At 29.1% G+C, this 20917-nt stretch overlaps 1 protein-coding gene across 2 annotated transcripts in view; it reads left to right on the top strand.

Moving 5' to 3' along the window:
- Positions 1-20917, top strand: part of LOC111036226 (dual 3',5'-cyclic-AMP and -GMP phosphodiesterase 11-like) — a 77363-nt gene that overhangs the window by 17851 nt on the left and 38595 nt on the right. The gene's annotated exons all lie outside the window — the stretch shown is intronic.

Here is a 20917-nt window from a genome sequence, read left to right as displayed (position 1 = left end):
ACTGGCGTGTCACGTGCGTGATGTACTTTTGTTATATAACTACTATTATAGTTTATTACGATGAAACATAAAATCAATAACAATAATATACGAGTGATACTCTGAAATTATATTAAATCTATTATATTATTATAAACATATTGTAATTTACGTATATTAAATCTATTAAATTATACTTATTATTATTTATGCCTTATTAGTCATTAGTTATTACTTATTACCATAATGGCATAATATCATGTACGATGTACCACATTTTATTCGAATGCGCTGTGCTAATGTACTGTTATATTGTCACCGCCCACCGGTGTGAATAATAATAATAATAATTCATTAATTAATAAATAATAATATGTACACGGGGCTCAAGACCGAGTGGTGTAAAGTTCGTTGTTCATCACTCATTATTTACTATATAATAAACTTTATTAGTTTTTTATCTATCGTGTTACCTCGTTGGCTGGTAATCGAACAACGCGCGTCATCGTCTACACGGACACACGGCGACAGTCGGCCAACAGCGTGCTTATGTAAATATAGGTAACCATGTGCGAGGGTGTCGATGTTTACAGGTGACTTTTTTTTATTACTCGATTTATTGTTATTATTTTTATTGCCACTGTCGTGTTGTTATTTCATTACACATCAATATAATGGTGTGACATTCGGTCTGTGTGAGCCTCGCGGGGGTGTCTGCATCAGTGTGCGTGCAATAATATAATATGTAGTAGCCAATGGGTACATACCAATATATTATACAGTGATGACGATCGTAGCATAGTGTCAATGTGTACTGTTCATGGTACAATCGTGGCAATTCGATTGTAAAAATACTGTCGGCGCCACCGAGGCTAATATATATTATTATCGTAAATTCGTAAAGCGCCTTGTCTCGGTTATTGACAACCTGTTACAAGGGTCCCAGGGGTGTCGTCATGGCGACCGTGCAGGCGCGGCGGTCAAATGATTCCATTACACCAAGAGCGAAGAGGTCCAATATTATTATTATTATTATTATTTATTGTTATTATGTAATAAATGCCACTGTATTAAACACTGTAGAATTGTGACTGTGCTGCTGTTTCTGCTGCCGTCGGCAATCAGTATACTTTACTTGCTAGTTTGGCTGTTGAATATTTGTATATGCATTTACAATTCATGAAACTATAATAATAACGGTTTTAAAGACCTTGCTTAGTTACAAGTACTTTAAAGTTTAAACTCGTAGAACTGCAACTTCATAAGGTCTGCAATTATGAGACTTTTAATCGGTCGCAAAAATAAATTGTCGAATCTAAAAAATAAAAGTTTGTTGTCCACTGCTCGTGAAAATGTTCAGATTCTCTGCAATTTTTTTCGTCTATGTGTTTAGTTTTCTATCTAAAATGCTGAACGAACTGTTTTAATTTATAAGCTTTTTTTACTCCCCAAAGAATAGTGATTATAAATTACTAATGAGTGAGTGAATCGTGCGATGATCGATTACAGAATATAGTGGTGGAGAGGAGGCAGAAGTGTACCGCAGCCGCGGTATTCGTCATGTAAGTAGATTTATTGTACGACATTTTATTGCTAATATGAAATGTCTGTAATCGATATTGATGGAAATATTTTATTTTAATTGCTATTGTTAAATGTATATATATGCTATATAGTTCAAATAATTATTGATCGTAAAATTATCATTAGTCATATTAAATTATACATATAATTGTACACATACCTTTATGAATTGTTTTCAATATTTGTTGTTTACCGACAAACCTAATGAATCTCACTCGGCTGTTTTAATTTCATTGAAGTAACAAATAAAACCTAATCGTCCTTTCGTTCACATTTCACATTATTATTTATTATTTATCACTTATTACACATTTACATTTAATATTTGGACAGTGAATAATGGCATAAATATAAGTACTTATATGTATACAAAAGTATAATACTTACACATTCATACTTCTTTGTTCCTGCTAACTCCAAGTGACTAATTTTTCGTACTATTTGTAAAACGTACGTAGTAGGTATAAAACTATAGGTAGGTATATACGTTAATTTTACGTTAAAATTACTATACGAAGTGCTTTCAAACACTTTCTATATAGTTGTACAACGTACTTACCTATTCAGAAAACCAATATTTGGGTATTCCAACCTACTACTTTTAATTTCCGGTCGGCATGACTAGATTTCGGTTGAGAAATGAGCTACACAAAAAACACATTATTAAACGAACTTCAAGACTCAAACACGCCGTATGTCGGCGTATGACATATGTTTAAAATGTACTTTATGACACATTTACATTTTTATAGCAGGCGATTTCGTATAGTTGGTATGTACTATGTATCTATTAATATTTTAAACATGACAATTTACTATTAGATTCAATTTGATTATGTTATGTCTTAATTCCATGGAGTTAATACATTAGAAGCTATTCGGAAACACAATTAAGGGGTCCAAATAATTAATTGTCAACGTAATAATAATAATAGGTATTATTGCTTAATCTTACTTATTGCTTCTAAGACCTAATTAATTAGTATTATAATGGAAAATACAAAATAATACCTACTTACCTACCTATATACATTTTATTTATCTATATCTCACTGTTATTGTATTTTTTACTAATTTAACATTTATTATAAATTATAAATAACAACAATAATTTCCACTCCTCATCACTCCCACTCCTTAATTAACACACTATCTTCCGATCATCCATACCATATTCCAATTAAATTCTAAATTTTAAATTTTATTAATTGAAATAACATACTTGTATAACATGTAATATGTTGAAACATTTTAATTATAATAAATAAAAAAAAATAAATAACACTTTTGAGAAAAAAATCCATATTGTATTTGTGTATACTAATATAGGTATGAAGAAACTATATTTTTCTTATTTTGAATACCTAACCTTTTTTGCTATTCGTACATAACTTTCGAACTAATAATTGTATTATTAGTACGTATTTAATAGTGAAAAGCTTTTCTATAAGTAAAAAAGACACAAACTTTGAAACTTAAATTATTGATAGTTTTTCATTTTATTTCGTAACTATAATAAAAAATATAATGCACGGTCTATGATATTATGACTCATTCAGCAATTATTAATTCGTTTTTTTAAGTTCTCAATTCTAAACGGTTTCGGTCGGTGTCAATTCACGTTAATCAATGACTTCCGGTGGACGTTAACTGTAAAGCCCACATACGCACAAATGCAGTTTGAACGTTAACGTCTGTTTAAGACGAAAGGACTTACTAAGTGTACATAGTTAGAAACATTATTATTATACAATCGCTGAATCGCTGATCGAATATGATAATTAAAGCCTATTATTAAATTGTATTGAGAAATCTCAGTTTTTAGAAATTAATTTTCTGATAGATATGTACAGAGGTCTATAGTTGTTATCTTAGTAATAATTATCTTATATAATATATTTTATTAAACGTATCCATGTAAAATTTAATTTAGAAAATCTCTTTAATTATACAAGTAGGTATAAAATATCCGTTCATAAAGTTATTAATTTATCCATATCCCATACGGCCATGCATATTGTGAATAGAGGTTTATATAAATGTATATTATATTTATTATACAGTTGAGTCTATTGATTTTTAAATCTATGAAGAAAAAAAGGTCATTATTTTTGTGATATATTTATATGAATGGATGCCATACAAACATTTTAATGACATAAAATAAACAAATAAGTTATCATACATAATATTTAAAATATGGGTCACGGGTTCGCATTTAATTCTTAATGGTTTGTTAAACTATTAAATGCGTGTTTGCATCTATTCATCAGTGTTATAATAAAAATAAACAGTAATATTTGAACTTAATAATATTATAATGTAGTATTATATTGAATTGGCTAGTTTCAAAAAAAAATATTAAAAAAACCGGGGAATTTGCCATGCTGCAATATACATCATGTATACTCGTATTCTAGGTTTGAGTGTATATCTCGTCAATAAGTAGGTCATTGTAATGGATATGTTCAATTTAAATTCAATGATAAGTCTTTGCATACAAAAAACTGAAAGACAGAAATACTTAAGCAACACCAGTTTTTTTAATAATGAATAACTGTGGTGATTTAAAATTTTCACCAAATATTTATATATTATCACTATACGGCCAAGAAGTTGTAAAACTCCTCCCAATAATAGTACCCGATTTCCGATTATGAGTTGGAGTTGCATATTTTTCTATAATGCGTGCTATATATACCAGACCAATCTATAGAAATACATTTTATACAATGACGAGTTCAAAATTTAAAATATAGAATGTGTGTTTTACACAATATTTCTCCAATTTAAAAAAAAAGTTCATGGTGGTGTTTCTTAATTATTATGCATATTTAATGTTTCCAAAAAAACTTATGTATTTATTCTATGAAATATTATAGTGAGTATATGAATTATTGATATGTCATATGTACCTACTATTAAGATACCTAGCTAATGATAATATTTTTTCAGTTAAATAATTAACATTGCCAACTTTTAACCAAGTTCTCCGCACATAATCAGATCTTCCTTTAAAATGTAATAACATTGTTTTGAATGAAGTTCTATCGAATAATATATATATATATATAACAATGTTTATGAATAATAATAAACACATTCATTTTTTTAAAAGATTTCGTTAAAATAGATTGCATATTTTTTCCATTGTAGGTCCTATAGCTTCCGGGCAACCAAGCCCTAATTATTACTATAATTGTTTATTACGGTGACACATACATCCATTATGTATTGTATCTATTGTATTAAAATGTTATCATTTCTTGAAAAAAATATAGTATAAATAATTAAAATTGTATAATCTATTATTATAGTAAATTATAAAATAAATTATTTGAAAAGTGACTTTTATGTATTTTGTTTATAGGATAAATTTTTAAATACATTTCACATTCTAAAGTGCTTTAACTAGATCCAATTTACTATCAGAAATCACCGGTAGTTAATATTGAAGCATTTTTTCAACTTTAAAATGACAGACTTCAAAACAAAAAGTAAAATTAGTAATATTAATTAAGACGAATTGCTCAGAGAAGTGGAATGGCGTCTTTCTACTGACGTTAATAGAATGGGTCGACTATGCGGTGTACATATACAGGGTGTTTACGGTAAATACAAAAAAATAATAATAAAATAGAATGATATTTATTATTATTTCTTACCAATGATCAAAGAGACATCATAAATAATAACGCAGAATGAACATTAATTATAAGTATATATTGTACTCTGCAAGACATGTCTATAGAATATTTTACGGTTTGTAGTTTTGGACATTTTCCGTCTCCTTTTGGTTGCAACTCGATTGCGCATAATCTAAGATTTTTACCTGAAACATCGGAACTCGTTTGGACACAAGATGAAATGAAATGTATCTGGTTTGCGCACACCATTATACTTGTAGAAGGATTGTAAGTCTCGTACTTCAATTAAATCATGATTATACCACATTGATATATTATACTAAATCTTCCCCCTCTTTGTGAAATTGTGACTTGTATTTTTCACTTGGTGCTTTTAAACTATTAAACAATTATTAATTGAGTACAATGACAACAATTACAATATTGGTAATTGACTTAAATGTTTTGTATACAATTGATATAAGTTTCTCTTAAGTTTGCCCAATGAAGCATTTCGTAGGCATTTTAATGAAAAATTGTACACTCCTCATCTGTAGACAATGATCGAAGTTCTTAATATACCTACCTAAATAAGCATTTTATTAATTAATAAAAACAGTATCAACTACCAAAAATATAAATAATTAGCGTTGTTTATATGGCCTGTGTAATCAGTTAAACATTGTATTAAAAATTGTAATTGTGCGCAAGCCATGTATTTTAGTTAAGGTACAACTTGCTGTTCCCAAACTAGTGGTACGAGTCTTGTACGCAAACAAGTTGTCTTTTTGGTATCTGTGAGCAAACCAGCACCGCCACTCCTCTTACAGTCTTGGTATGTGAGTATGCGACTACTCTATTCAAAATGAGATCTATACCGGGTGCCTAACTTGTACTGATTTCGTTTTGAATTGAGTTTGGGTACTTGTTTCAAGCAAGAGCAAAATTGTACATTTGAATTGTTCATTATTTCAAAAATTAAAAATAATTATAATTATAATTTTTTTATTTTATAATTTAAATTATGTTCCATTTGTTACCTATAGTACTTGTAGTTACTTATAGTAACTACTTATATTTAGGCTGTATTGCCATATAGTTTAACAGTATTATAGTCGACCTAGTTCAAATAGCGTCACCCTATATATAATATATTGTGAATGGAATTTATACAAAACATAATGTTGTGGTCGATTATTGTGATTTCATTTTTGGTTCCTTTCATACTTCAAAAATTCTATGTATCTACTACCTACCTACCGAGCTAATAATATAGGGGTTTTTTATTCCACAAATGTATTGTACCTACTATAAAATCAATTAAGATTTTATTCTTTATTATTATGTATATTCATGTGGGCAGTTGGTACTAAAATAAACAAAGTACTAATTATGATAATAACGCGCAATTGATTTCAATAACTAAATAAATAAATTGCTAATTAGTAATTACTAACTGATATTAAACTAATTTATTCATACATTGTTTTTCCAACAATTAATAATATATTTACTATGTACTGCAGTATATTATTATGCTGACTGTGTTACTTTCTAGTTTCTTATCAAACAATAGTTTCGTATAATAGTTTCTTTCTAATTCAAGACTCCGGAATACATGCAGTGATACACCATTGTTAAATGTTATAATATTTTAACTCATGTATTATTATTACTACTCTTGATAAAATAATACGTATAGTTATATATTTACTTGATTTTAAAAACAACATAGTGTTTCTATTGACGCAGTATAATGTGGATATTCTTATGATTAATACATACACATCATGTAACTTGCGAGTAATTAATCATGCAGAGAAATCAATGAGACCATATTATATTGATATTCATTTAGATAGCACTGGTTGTTGGTATTAAAAAAAATTTATATATATTTAATATTTAAACAGAGATGAGTTGTTAAATTGAATATTGTATAATAATATCATATAATCATTTATAGTTTATAAACTATGTGATTGGCTCAAATCTTAAATGTATATAAACTGGATAAACATATATGTATAGGTATACATTAAAACATAATAACGTGCACATAATTTTTTCTCAAATCACAACCGTATAATAATTCATAGGTACCACGATAGTTATGCTGTATTTAACACTATAGCGCCTTTTTTATGCTATTATAAAAATAATTACTGACTTCTGTGGTTTCCCCAGAATTTTGCAAATTGTTCATAATAATTTACCAAAAATCTTGAATTTGAAACAAATTTCATATATAAAAACTAAAATGGGTTGAAAAACGAAGTTTCAAGCCCTCCCCGAGTCTCATTATATTTATTGATATAACTTCTATTGAGTCTATAAAAGACGAACAAACAAACAAACAAACACAAGTATTCGCTTTTATATAATATATTTTTATTATTTATAATATTATATAGCTGTATTACCCGACTTTGTCTGATATCTATCTTTTTCCGTTTTGTTTTGGTTTATTGAAATATATAATAAAAACACAACTACAATGACTAATTTTATAATTTTCCATTAATTGATTTATTTCGGGCATATTTTTGATGTTAACACAAACAACTGGATACAGATTATAGGATATAAAGGATCAATAAATTACTTATTAACTTTACAGCTTTCAATAGTTGTATGTTAAAAAATACTCTAGTAAATATTTCTTACTCATTGCTCAATATATTCACTAAGGGGACCCACATGTGTTGTCTCCGTCTTACAAGAGCTTAACATATCAAATGTTACGTTCAGCAGATCACGTTTAGCTCAGTTAGCTTAAAAATTAGAGAGAATTGAGCTCTTATTCTAGGTAAGATTATTATGGAGGGCTTCTCGTGGGCTATTTATAATAATTTAATTTTAAAGAGAGTTATGAATATTTTAAAATTGTAAATTGGTTATACAACTTAAAATACTCATAACTCTCTTTAAAATTAAAATATAATAAAACGCCTATGAGAAGCCCTCCATAATAATCGTACATAGAATAAGAGCTCAATTCACTCTAATTTTTAAGCTAACTGAGCTAAACGTGATCGGCTGAACGTAAAGTTTGATATGTTACGCGCTTGTAAGACGGAGACAACACATGCGGGTATAACGTCCTCTTAACATCAAATTAATAATAAGCTACGTGATAAACTATTGAGTCGTCTTTAATTTATAATATTTCGAAGCTGGGAACTTAGAATATTGTTTTTTGATTTTGTTTTTCATATAAATGAATATATTTAATGAAATGTCAATACTTTTTCTACTAATGTATTGTTTTATGTATAGTAAATAGTAGTATTTACATTTTTTTGGAAATATCTGTTCATTATAGACTTCACTTTACGTTTTTAAGAATTAGAAAATTGTTTTACTGATTCCAAAATTTTTTTCTAATAGACTCGATCTAAGTTAATTTTTTTGTGTGTTATTGAATCAAGTATGGTGTTCAGCCAGAGATATTTAAATCCCTAAATACGTCTGTAGTGTGAATTAATACAACTGTATGTTTGTTGATTGACAGGGTTTCTTTACTCCTCGAGGGAATAGTATTTCATGGTTAATCTATAGTGCAGGGATTAGAGCCATTTCTGTTCTAGTCTATAAAAAAAGATTTTTTTCAGTCTATAATTAATAACTTGTTTAAAGAACAGGAAATATAACGCGTCATTTCTGACATCCATTACAATTTTACAAAGAGTATTTTTTAATTTTATTTTTCCACTTCATAAATACATTTATGTACATTAATGTATTAAATCATCTTTTATTATTCAAGTTTTACTTAGTGTATTAATGAATTTTTTTTATATTTATATAGTATTATATTATTAATTGAATGTCTAAAGATTCATTATACTATTAAGAATTATAAGTATACAAACAATGACCAACGTGCTTTGAATAAGAGTTTGTATTTACTAATTATATAACTTAATAATTATGCAACTCTTGAGTTTTAGTAATGATTTAGTCCGTACGAGGCATTCTTACTATACGTACACCTATCTAATTAAATTATTTTTCAAATGGTCATAAATCATGTATGTAATTAAGTTTAAGGCTATAAACATTTAATGGTACAAGAATATAACTTTCAATAATTAAATAGTCGAGCGTAATATTCGTGTGAGGTGAAAACTATACACAGAGTATAGATCCTATTTAGCTATTATTCAGTAGGTATATATTATTATAAGCTTTTATTAGTTTTATTATTAGATAGGTAGCTGTTATTTAATATATTTGATTATTTGATACCGATTAAAGGTGAACTGTGAACATTCTACACCAATCCATTCATGTAAGTTGTATTTATCTGCAGTCTTGTTGATTTAATAATTTTTGTTTTAATTTAAATCCTCAATCCAAGTTTCAAGTTATAGTAGACAATATTTAAATGTTTCTATTTGTCTTATAACATACATTATAATATTGTATAATACCTACATAGTAATCAAGTTATAATAGCCTTTTCTCTTTTCTTCGCTTACAATCTAAATTTTAGTATTTTGTTTTTGTCAACTCGTCTTCATTTTATAATATTTGTCGTGTAATTTTTTTTTTAATCTACATGAATGCTTTCTGTATACATCAATATCATTCCATACTTAGTATGTACCTTGCCTTATCGTTACTACTTTATTTATTTTATATATTATAATATATAACCGCATAAATACACTGTAGGCAGTAGTTCAATACTTTGAAATTATATAATTTGTTTAAATTGTGTTCACATCTAAATATTATCTTATACCTATTATCTACCATTGAAATTAACGAGTCTTAGAATTTTATACTCGAAAACTTACATTTTAATATAGTATTGGTTTTGTGATGTATGTATAATATATATACAATACAGACATACGACAGTAATACACATACAATCAAATTCTTTGTTATTAAAAAGTAAAGTTGTTTTATTTGCCTTAATAACATGAAAAACTCTAGTTCTTTTCAACGGCATGTTTAGTATTTATGAATGCTCGAGTTTTATCGAAAATCTAATTTTAATAAAATTTGATTATTCGATTTTCATCAAGCGTGAAAACCAATTTTCTGTGAGTAAAATATACATTATAATAGGTTACCACAGCATTGGCACAAATGCTTTGGGGGGGGGGGGGTCTAGGAAAAATTTCGTTCTTATGCGTTATGACATATATTTTTATATCATATTTCAAACGATTTTTTGGGGGTAATTAAACGATTTTTAGAATGGCTTAGCCCTAATAGCTCCTCTATTTGTGCCCAAACGCGACAGGTGTTTGACTTTTTAATGACGTATATTATAATACATTGTACAGACTACAGAGTGACATAATATGTTACCGATACAGGCAATACCCATCTTTGAACAACTAAGTCGATCGACGAGCTTATAATTTTGCATTGTGCTCTATAGTGCAACCGCTTGTCTTCCCCTGCAGCGAAAACCCGTAACCACGAAAAGGGCAAGTAAGGGGAAACCATTGCTTATAAGTTATAATATATGATATATAATATAGGTTCGCTCTACAACTTGTCCCCCGTCAAACATGAATGCTTGCAACGCTCGCGCGTGGATGTATTATATTATAGCTCTCTTGAAATTAGCAATGGAATGCATAGGTCAACAATCTCGGAGCAACCTTGACGCGGTCACCTGGTGTTTATTCGATAGCAATAATAATTATTATTTGAACCGTTGTTGCACTTGGGAACGTTTAAAGAGAAGGTATAGAGATGGCGCCAACACATATATATATATATATTATATATATATTATAATAATATGCGTCCAACACACGTACTCGAGTATGTAGGTATACATATTATGTCCACACATGCAAAGATATCGGAACTCGCCTTGAGCCCGCTTCATTATAATCACGCGCGTAAACGGACGGACCACATTAATTATGTTATACATAATGTCTAATCTGTACGACATAATATAATGCGACAAGGGTGTCTCCTTAATTATTATTATTATAAATATATTTTTTTTTTTTGGAAATTAATATCCGTAATATATAAATATGTTATTTATATCTATTTTATTGATTTTTTTCTTTTACTTTTTTTTTCTCATGTATTGTGTGTTTTTAAATCATTACATTTAGTAAAAAAAGTAATAGGTACTTACCTACCAATAGTTTATGGTGTATAGTGATTTTTTATTGTAATTTAGTACACATATCAAATTTAATCCAATTGATACGAGAAAAACGTTTGACCCTATATTTCAGATTAGGAAGTGAATATATTAAAAACTAACGAGTAACGACTATACCTATGCATAGTCGTTTTTCTTTACGAAAACAATATTATAGTGACGTCATTTTGTGTTTAATTATACTTATACATTTACATTTTGGCAGTGTATTACAGCATATGTCAAATATATATATATACACTATAGTAGTAGGTACCTTGTAAAAATGAGTGCACTACATTCCATAATCCATATGCAGTTAAACGTAGCCACGTAGGTATATTATATAAGCTGTAATCCTTTGTACTTGCTGCATATCGATAAAAATCAATATGAATTAATTTATGCGCAAAATAAAAGTTTTGTTAAACTAATTCTCAGTATTTTCATATGACGAGTACAAATATTCGAAAGTTATATTACTCATATTATTATAACTACGACGATGAGGTGCTGTTTGTGAATAATGAATAATCTATATAAGTTTGTTTATTTGATGGTTTTATGCCAGTAGATGGCAGATTACACATCAACAAAAACTATTTTAAATATTACAACTGAAATTGACGTCACTGTTGCATTTTGTATGCATTATTGTAATTTATCACATTGATCTCGTTGAGTTTTATATACATCTTGTACGTGCACGATATCTTATCCATTGCCAATATATTTATACAATATGATATACTACTAGGTATAACTTTAAAATCATAACAAAAAAGTAGGTTATCCAACTATCGTTGCTAATTTTATTTTGGTCGTCAAATAATGTAAACACATTATTACTTCAGAAATCTTTTCAAAATATACCTAACGTTCATTAAAATATTGCATACGAGTATTCATCGAACTCGCATCACGGAATGGTGTTTCAACGTTTTTTACACTTTAATAATATAATATTATGACGTATAATTCGTATTTCGTATAAACAATATACGAATTACAGAACTACATGACTCGTCGCAGTTTTAGTCGGTCCCCAGTGTGTGATGTCATTTTTAATTGTTGTTTTTATTTTTTATTTTCCTCGATAGTGTCCGGATGTCCGGAACGAACGCGTCTGCCGTTCGATTGCCAGTCGACTAACGGACGTCATCGATAGCCTCCCGGCCAATGAGGGATACGTATAGCATTACCGTCTGTGACGAATGACGTTTTTGCTTTTGTGTTCCTTGTTGCCTCAGAGCACATCGCGCGTTTATAATACAATATTATTACATTTCCGTCGAAATCATCAATCGTCGATATTGGGCGCACGTCCGTTACGCATCTAGGTCCATTATTGTTTTACAAAACCGTCAGTGTCGTATTATAAATGTGTGGATGTATCCAATACCAAGAAAGTCGTTGGTGTCAAATCCTCTCTCGTTTGCCTTTAAAAATGCGGAATGTCTAATCAATTGCAGATGATTGATATTTCACTCATTATAGACTAAAAAATAATGTGATTAACGCGAATATCATACAATATATCATACGCCGTTAACATTGCTAAAAGCTGAGTTTCTTGGAGCTTTGTCAAACGAACTCATCTGCTATACTACGTTACGCCGTCTAGGTTTTTGTCCATACAGTTTATGGTGCAGAGACGTTGGGACTCTCTTGATCATTCGCCATGTACGTGCACACTGCACATTACACACGTCACAACTCACGAGTGATGTAGGTACATGCGTTTATTATGATATCATTGCAGACAAAGCTATATACTGTCCGATTTTCTCGACAAACTCGGACGATTAATGTATAATGAATAATGATTTCTCCCGCCATTGTGTATCTCGTATTATAACTGCGACAACAATACGCTGCACAATACTGTAAAGACCATGATAATACATACTAGATATACTTAATACCCATCATGGCGTCATACACAAGTATAAAACTTTTGATGGCGTACTTGTGTGTCGTTTTTACTATGTCGAAATTGTATAATACCTACGTTATTTATGATGGTGACCTGATGAATTTCTGTGAATTGAATTTATTTAAATAAAGAAATCCAAATACTATGGTGCTGTCAAGCATTCTGAATAATTGATTACCATTCACTATTTATGAAAAATGACGTATGGTTTTTATGAGTTGTTAGGATCTAGTGATTCATATTTTTAGTAGAAAGCATACCAGACCTTTCAAACAATTTATTTGATTAAGGTTTTTTCAATTATTTAAATTGTTATTGAGAAAAACTATAACAATTCTAAACGTATTAGGTGGGTACTTATATATGTATGATTATATTAAAATGTAATACCCAAAGTCTTCACAAATTTCCCATACGATTATACTTATAAAAATTTCCCAGGAAAAGAATAAATTCCCTTAGTTTTTATTACAGTATGTGCATATTTTTTGATTCATTGAGATTATTATAAACACTTATATACAAAAATAAAATTTACAATATAAAGTAAAATAATAGACCGTTTATAATTGTATACATTAAAATTTTGTTTAGTACGGAAAAGTTGCCGAATATATAATGCCAGTATGTGTCTTCCAAACTCCCATCAACTGAACTTTGCAGAGTTGTGTTAAATCACGTAGTTTTTCGTACTCAATTTCAGCAGGAATTATTACTTTTTGAAGGTTTGTTCGAAATTACCGGATTTTCAAAAACTAATATGAACGAGAAACTCTTATGTGTTTATCATTTATCATTTATAATGGTTTTAACATTGTTTCTTTGAACAAAAAAAAAAATACACGAAACTATACACTGTATAAGCTCGGAACGATTATGCGATTACGATATAGCAATATTGCGTTTTAATCATAACATGTTTATTCTATAGTTATAATAGTTACTAAAATTGATTATGTTTGTACATTGCATGCGTGTTGTATACACCGGAAAGCATCGTGTCTTCCGGTTGCTGTATACCGGACCGTTGAAATTGGGGGGGGGGGGGAGGAGATGAAATGTTTGACTGATCTTAGGCTCGTTATCCAAAATTTACAAGCATATACAAACTTACATTAATATTATACTATGGCATTGTATAATACATACATTATAGTATTATACATACATTGGGTAGGGTACCTATACCTATATTAACGATTAATTTGATGATGATATTGACAAATGACGAATGACAAAAAACACTCGAAAGTGTATAGTATTATAGCTGCTCAAAATGTTTAGAATATTATATGCGTATCAATGTACAACACATATTATTAGTATATAATTTTTGTTTATCCCGGTTTCGCCAAAGTGTGCTCAACCTCTTCTATATTTTTCGACTGTTTGTCTGTTTTTGTGTCTTTAAACGCGATTTTTGTTGTGTAAGCGCCAAGAGCTGTATACATAGCGCGTATATATACTAAAACATTATAATGATATATAATATAGGATCGCACACGTTTTTATTATTATTATGATTATTGTTATTATTATTAATGTTACATAGAAGGGCAGAGAATCGTATTTGGATCAATTAAATATGAATCTGGTCGCGACCTCGGGCAATTGGAGTCAATTGACATATTATAACAATACAGCAGAGTCCATGTTGTATAAGTGCATGTACTAGATATTATAGACACCGCGGCGTGTATAACTACAGCGTACAATATTATATTATTATGTATAATGTATTAATATTATCATAATATACACAGTACTGTTGTACACACATATTATACATGGTATGACAGCACTCTGTAGCTATAGATATTCCTTATTTTGTTTGGTAATGTTGTGCCCGTGTTTTAAAGTTTCCTTTACGACAATTTATAGACGGCAGCAAAGCGACGTGGCTAACTGACCGAAACGGACAATGAACGATTTGACGAACAATGTAGAATTTAACTTTATTAGTTTTTAAATGTACATTAAAATGCACATACCTATATGTGGGCAGTGGGCATGAAAACAGGGAAGTGGTATGCCGGTACCTCTATAATATGGGTACTTACTACCTATTCTTAAATATAGGTATAAGTAATAATACAATTATTCAAATTTCAAATGTGAAAAAAAACAATAGCAATCGACCACATCAACGGTTGTTATTGAGTCTTTTGCGATGAACGATGAAATGTCGATTGATATGTACATTATTTTATGTTGTATATAAATTATTATACATAGTATATAGTATATAGTATATACACATATCATATTTTGGTGCGCAATGGTGTTGTGATTTTAACAGGTTAAAAGGGATCGGGGCGCAATCGTGTTCCAAATTTTTTGCGCAATCGTGGTATAATTAACCGGGTCAAAAAAGGAAAAATTGCGCAATCGTGTTGCAGCGGAAATGTCAATGAACGATTGCATGGTTTCAAACAATAAACTTTTCATACGGTCTTCTTGGGATAAATAAGGTTCTACTGTCTAGACTTCTAGTTAGAGTAATTAATAAGTTACCCATATCCTCCTTGACGTATAATGTGAGCTCGTCCCGTATCTGAGGCCTAGTCATTTTAAAAACAAACCAAAACGTTAAAATAAAGTATACTGGGTATTAGGGTACGTCGTAATAATGTAATAGTATATAATAATATAATATATTATACTCTGTATCGACGTCATCGGTGTAATAATTGCGGAATCGATGCTGTGAGCTACAGGGGTCGTATATTTTGAGCGCGTTTAGATGAAACCACGATGATATATTGTATAATACATTTATAGAATACAATATATTATATAGGTCATGATAAAATATGGACGCTATTAAAACTGTCCACTTGTGTAATGACTGCGGTTGAGGTATATACGTGTGTAGTTATTTTATTCGGGTATAGCCGTATATCTTATGTATGTATATGTATAGTAATAATTGTGACAATAAAGTTCATTAAATATTATTGTGTTTGAAAAAGTATACAACTATAGCTTATGAATATTATTGTATTGCTATTATTCATTATTTTTTTTACTTGTACATTACCCAATGAGTATTTAAAATATTATAGATGAGCGGAGTGAAGTGGCACTCGGAAAGATTAAGACAGATTGAACACAATTATTGACTTAATAGTCCGCTCATCGAAACTTATAATTTTGTTGCTAAATATATACACTTTGTGTGTGAAAACATGAAAAAAATTATGCCTGGTCCAAAATTGTTTTTGTATTTTAAACTGTGATTCTTTATTATGCGTATCCCAATTAATATGTATTTTAATAAATAATAATTATATGTAACTGTAACTTCCTATAACTACTGATACCAGAGTTTTAAAAACAATTGGGTTGCGATGCATATTTCGAATGGTTCGTTAAGTTTATGTCTACAAATCTGGGTCCAGTCGGAGGCAACATTTACTATGTAACATGATAGCGCTGCGAAATATGTCATTCAAATAAAGCGATAGTAAACAGTAAAAATATTATATATTTTTTTATATTTATTACGGATCGTTTGATTTGAATCGTCGACGTTTTTTTTTTATTGTTAGGAGTGGGACCTAGTGACCGATATAATGATGTGAAGAATTTAAGCGTCATCACTCATCATAATGTACTTAGTATACACTATATTGTTGATTATACATATTAAATATCAATGCTTATAAATTATAATCAATCACTATACAGATTACAGTATAAATTATACTTCAATACCTTTGAAAACACTTTGAAATTCGCAATGGATTCTATGCATATTTTTAGATTCTTACTGTAGCGGTAAATGTATTTATTTTATAATAATGTGTGCTTTTTTTGGTGAGTGTTTAATGTGTACACGATTTATAGAAGAAAAATACTTTGATTTTCAACTTCAGGGTTGATAGGTCATAATTAAAATTTTCCAGTACTTTTTAAAATAATGGAAAAACCCCCCAAAAAATTAGAAAAAACGGCAATTTTTATGCAAAAGCATTTTTGACAAAACTGATTGTCTTATTTTGTTGTAACTCAAAAACGAATCGTACATACTTAAAAATTTCTATTCACGGAGTAATTTTCAAAATATTCTGACTCTTTTTGAGCTATTTATAGACATTTTACATACATTTGACATTTGAAGTTAAAATGTTTAATTAATTTGTTGTATTTCAAAATTATGTTTCGTGAAATTTTAACATAAAATTATATTATAATATTTTATATACTCAATGTCAAGTTTCTCTACATTTTTAGATTAATTATATTCTATTGCCTATTTATACCACAAACCTATTCACACCGTTATATGATAAATCGGTATTGTCTCAAAAATTAAATAAGAATAATTTAATATACCATTATAATAATTAAATATGAAAAATAAAATAAACTCAATGTTTCCGGTAAAAATTAATTAGGTATCAACCTACCATGTATTGCTAATAGTAAAATAAATTACTCTGGAAATATAAATATAGCCGTCGTTCAGAATTGTTTTTTGTATTCTATGATATAATATCATTTAACAGATACATTGTTCAATATTTCATTGACTTACTTAATGAAGAGGTTATTGGCCAATACAGTTATATTGTTTTCATTATTTATAGTTATATTGAATTAGCTTTTATCATCTTTGAGTATTGTTATTTATTATATTATGTAGAACTTTCTCACTCCTGCCCAGCGATTACTCAAACGGGCTAAGGAAAACGAAATATTAAAAAAAAACCCAACATCGTGAATTGTATTATGTTGTATAATTATTGATGTACAACGCAGTACTATTATACAACATTACAATTAAAGGTGTAATAATAAAATGGTTATCGCTATCGAACATTTCTGCGGGCCGCGTGTCGCGTTTTTCAGCGGGTGGAAAATAGGACGACCCACGTTCAGCAAACTGTGCGACGACGCCCCCGTTACGAATATTATATTATTATGATGACGAGTGACAACTGTGTGCACTAGATTATATTTTAGAAACATAATACAAGCACGCAGGATGACAGGATGGCAGGATGACGGGGCGCCTGAGAACTCGTACACGTGCACGATGATTATTTCGTTATTGGGTACAGGGCATTGGGTAATATATCTGCTGCAGAGAAGACGTTGGTTGTACCTATTTCGCGGACTCTGCAGTGTCGGCGGGTTTGCTCTGTCGTATATTTTATTTATAGCTGCGGCCTGCAATAAGAACGACGAAGGAAAGTGATGAGGATGAGTATTAATATTATAATAATAATAATAATAATAATAATAATAGAGTATATCTAAAAAATGTTTTCGGTGTCAACGCTTGTGATGAATGCTGGTGCCTGTAATCGATCGGCGGTGGCGGCGGCGCCGCATCGCTGTAACATGAATAATGATATTATTACAATATTTATTATTATCTACTATATTATGATAGAGCGTAATACTAATAACACTCGTATTGTGCGTTATTCGCTGTATTACATATTATATTGTACGATTTAATGTTATTATTTACTCGTCCGGGAGTGGCGTAGTGAAATAATATTAGTTGCCACTTCCTGTTGTAAACGATGTCATATTATATAATATAGGTATAATTCCACTGCATTATTCCAGTCCACGTTTAATATTATTATTTATTAGATATATTTTAATAATATTATGTAGGTATATTGCACCATATTGCACCACGTGTATAATTATTTGACACGTGTTGAGTGTACACATTTATAGGTGAATACTGTATACATGCGGATGGAGATAACAAATTGATGCGATGGCTTCCGAGTATAATTGTTATTTAGATTCAAACAATCGAAAACCCGCGAGTTTCTGATGAAATTAGTGTTTGAATGTAAAATGTTTGTATGTGTAGTAAATAGTAATAAATAATAATAAAAGATTATAATGTACGTGATTGACAAGAAACAAGTTTAGTTTTCGGTTTGCAGTATATACTAGTATACTACTATACTACATATAATATGCAGAGCTTGAATTGGGGTGTATCGCGGGGGTAGGAGTACCTTTTCTTTTTTAAAAATATTTTAGCTTGCCCCTTCTAATTATATCCTAATCAATAAAAAAATTTAACATTTGTATACTCATATTTTTTATATTCTTGAACCCCCCTTCTACTTTTGTTCCAATACAAACATTGACTATGTATGAATATTTTTAATGGGTATGTCTTAACATAGCTACCTCGCTGAAAAATATTCGATGAATTTTGGATACAGATTGATGTCCAAGAGATCATTCAAACTATAATTTGATTCAATTATTATAAGTAACAACGACAAAAAGTGTTACATGTAATAACAAAAACCAACCCAAATAAAGATATTTTTAATTCGAGTTTCAGTATAACATCATATTTTATACATCTTTTTCAAAAAACTATAGCTGCAATTGAGGCAGAGCAGATTGCCTCATCAGTTCTGTCTCACCCATCCTTGATCGTTTTTATTTAGAACCTCGTTTGTCGTAAAAAAATGGGTTTAATTTAAAATTCAATGTGAGGATACTGAAAAGTATACACATATAGGTACTGAATACCGATCAAATACAGTACTATAATCTTCGTAGTATGGATATAATATGTGTTTAATATAAAAATGCTGCAAAAGTTTTAATTAATTTTTTGTTTGTTTTGTAAATGGATTAAACATTGTGTTCTGTAGGAGTATCAGTGAATTGCATATATATATTATATAGGTATGTACATTTTTAATCGAGCTAAAGCTTCAGGTATTACGTGTAAGTAAATTTCACAAAGCTGTTTGAACGCATTTCGTGCGTGAAATAACAAATTTGAAAATGTTCTAAATAAAAATAAATATCGTCTGCAATCCATGGATTATCTTTATATATTGTTTAATAAAGCGTTGTTAGAAATGACCTCATTGCGTTTCTGAATAACAGCTGTAAATTTATGACGATGAGTGTATAAGAAAAAATAATTATTACACTTAAAGGTGATGTATCGTGAATTAAATATTGTATAATATACCCGTTCAAGTGTCTGATAATATACAGAAAGCTCTTATATTATATTTTTCTATGAATGCACGAGATGTGCTATGTACGAGACACGAGTTCATTCTAAAACACATGTCTATTGCTACCTACTGACCTATTCATAAAATCGGTGCTATGGTGTGTTACACATTTATAAATACAAAACTGTAAAAATAATTTATGATATGTTATACTATATTGTATATTTCTAGCAAAAACAAAATGTGTTTATCCGTTTTTGAGTTTAAACAAAACAAATAATTTAATATTAAGTTTTGTTATTTTTATTTAAAATAACATAAAAGCTATTTAGAATTTAATAATGACATTTGTTTTAAATTAAAATATGTTATAACGTAGTTAAAGATTACATTTTTTTGAAATTTGTTATCTAAATACAATAACTGATTTCAGTTTATTGACAATATTGTGTAAAGACCTGCGAGTGTAATTCACCTACTTACCTACTTAATTCTTAATAGTATAGACTATAGGATATAATATATTATTATGATGGATTTTATAAAACATGTATTATATTTGATTATGCTTTTGAGTGTGTCGAGTACAAATTAGTCTCTCGAGATCATTGTCTTACTGTAGATTTGTATAGTACCATATATTGCGTTGTATTTAATTACCAAATACTATATTATTTCATACAATTTATCT

The sequence above is a fragment of the Myzus persicae genome, unplaced genomic scaffold (genome assembly GCF_001856785.1).
Source record: "Myzus persicae strain clone G006 unplaced genomic scaffold, MPER_G0061.0, whole genome shotgun sequence".
NCBI classification, from domain to species: Eukaryota; Metazoa; Arthropoda; class Insecta; order Hemiptera; family Aphididae; genus Myzus; species Myzus persicae.
Note: the sequence above shows the minus strand (reverse complement) of the source record. Positions and strands in the feature narration are given on the sequence as shown.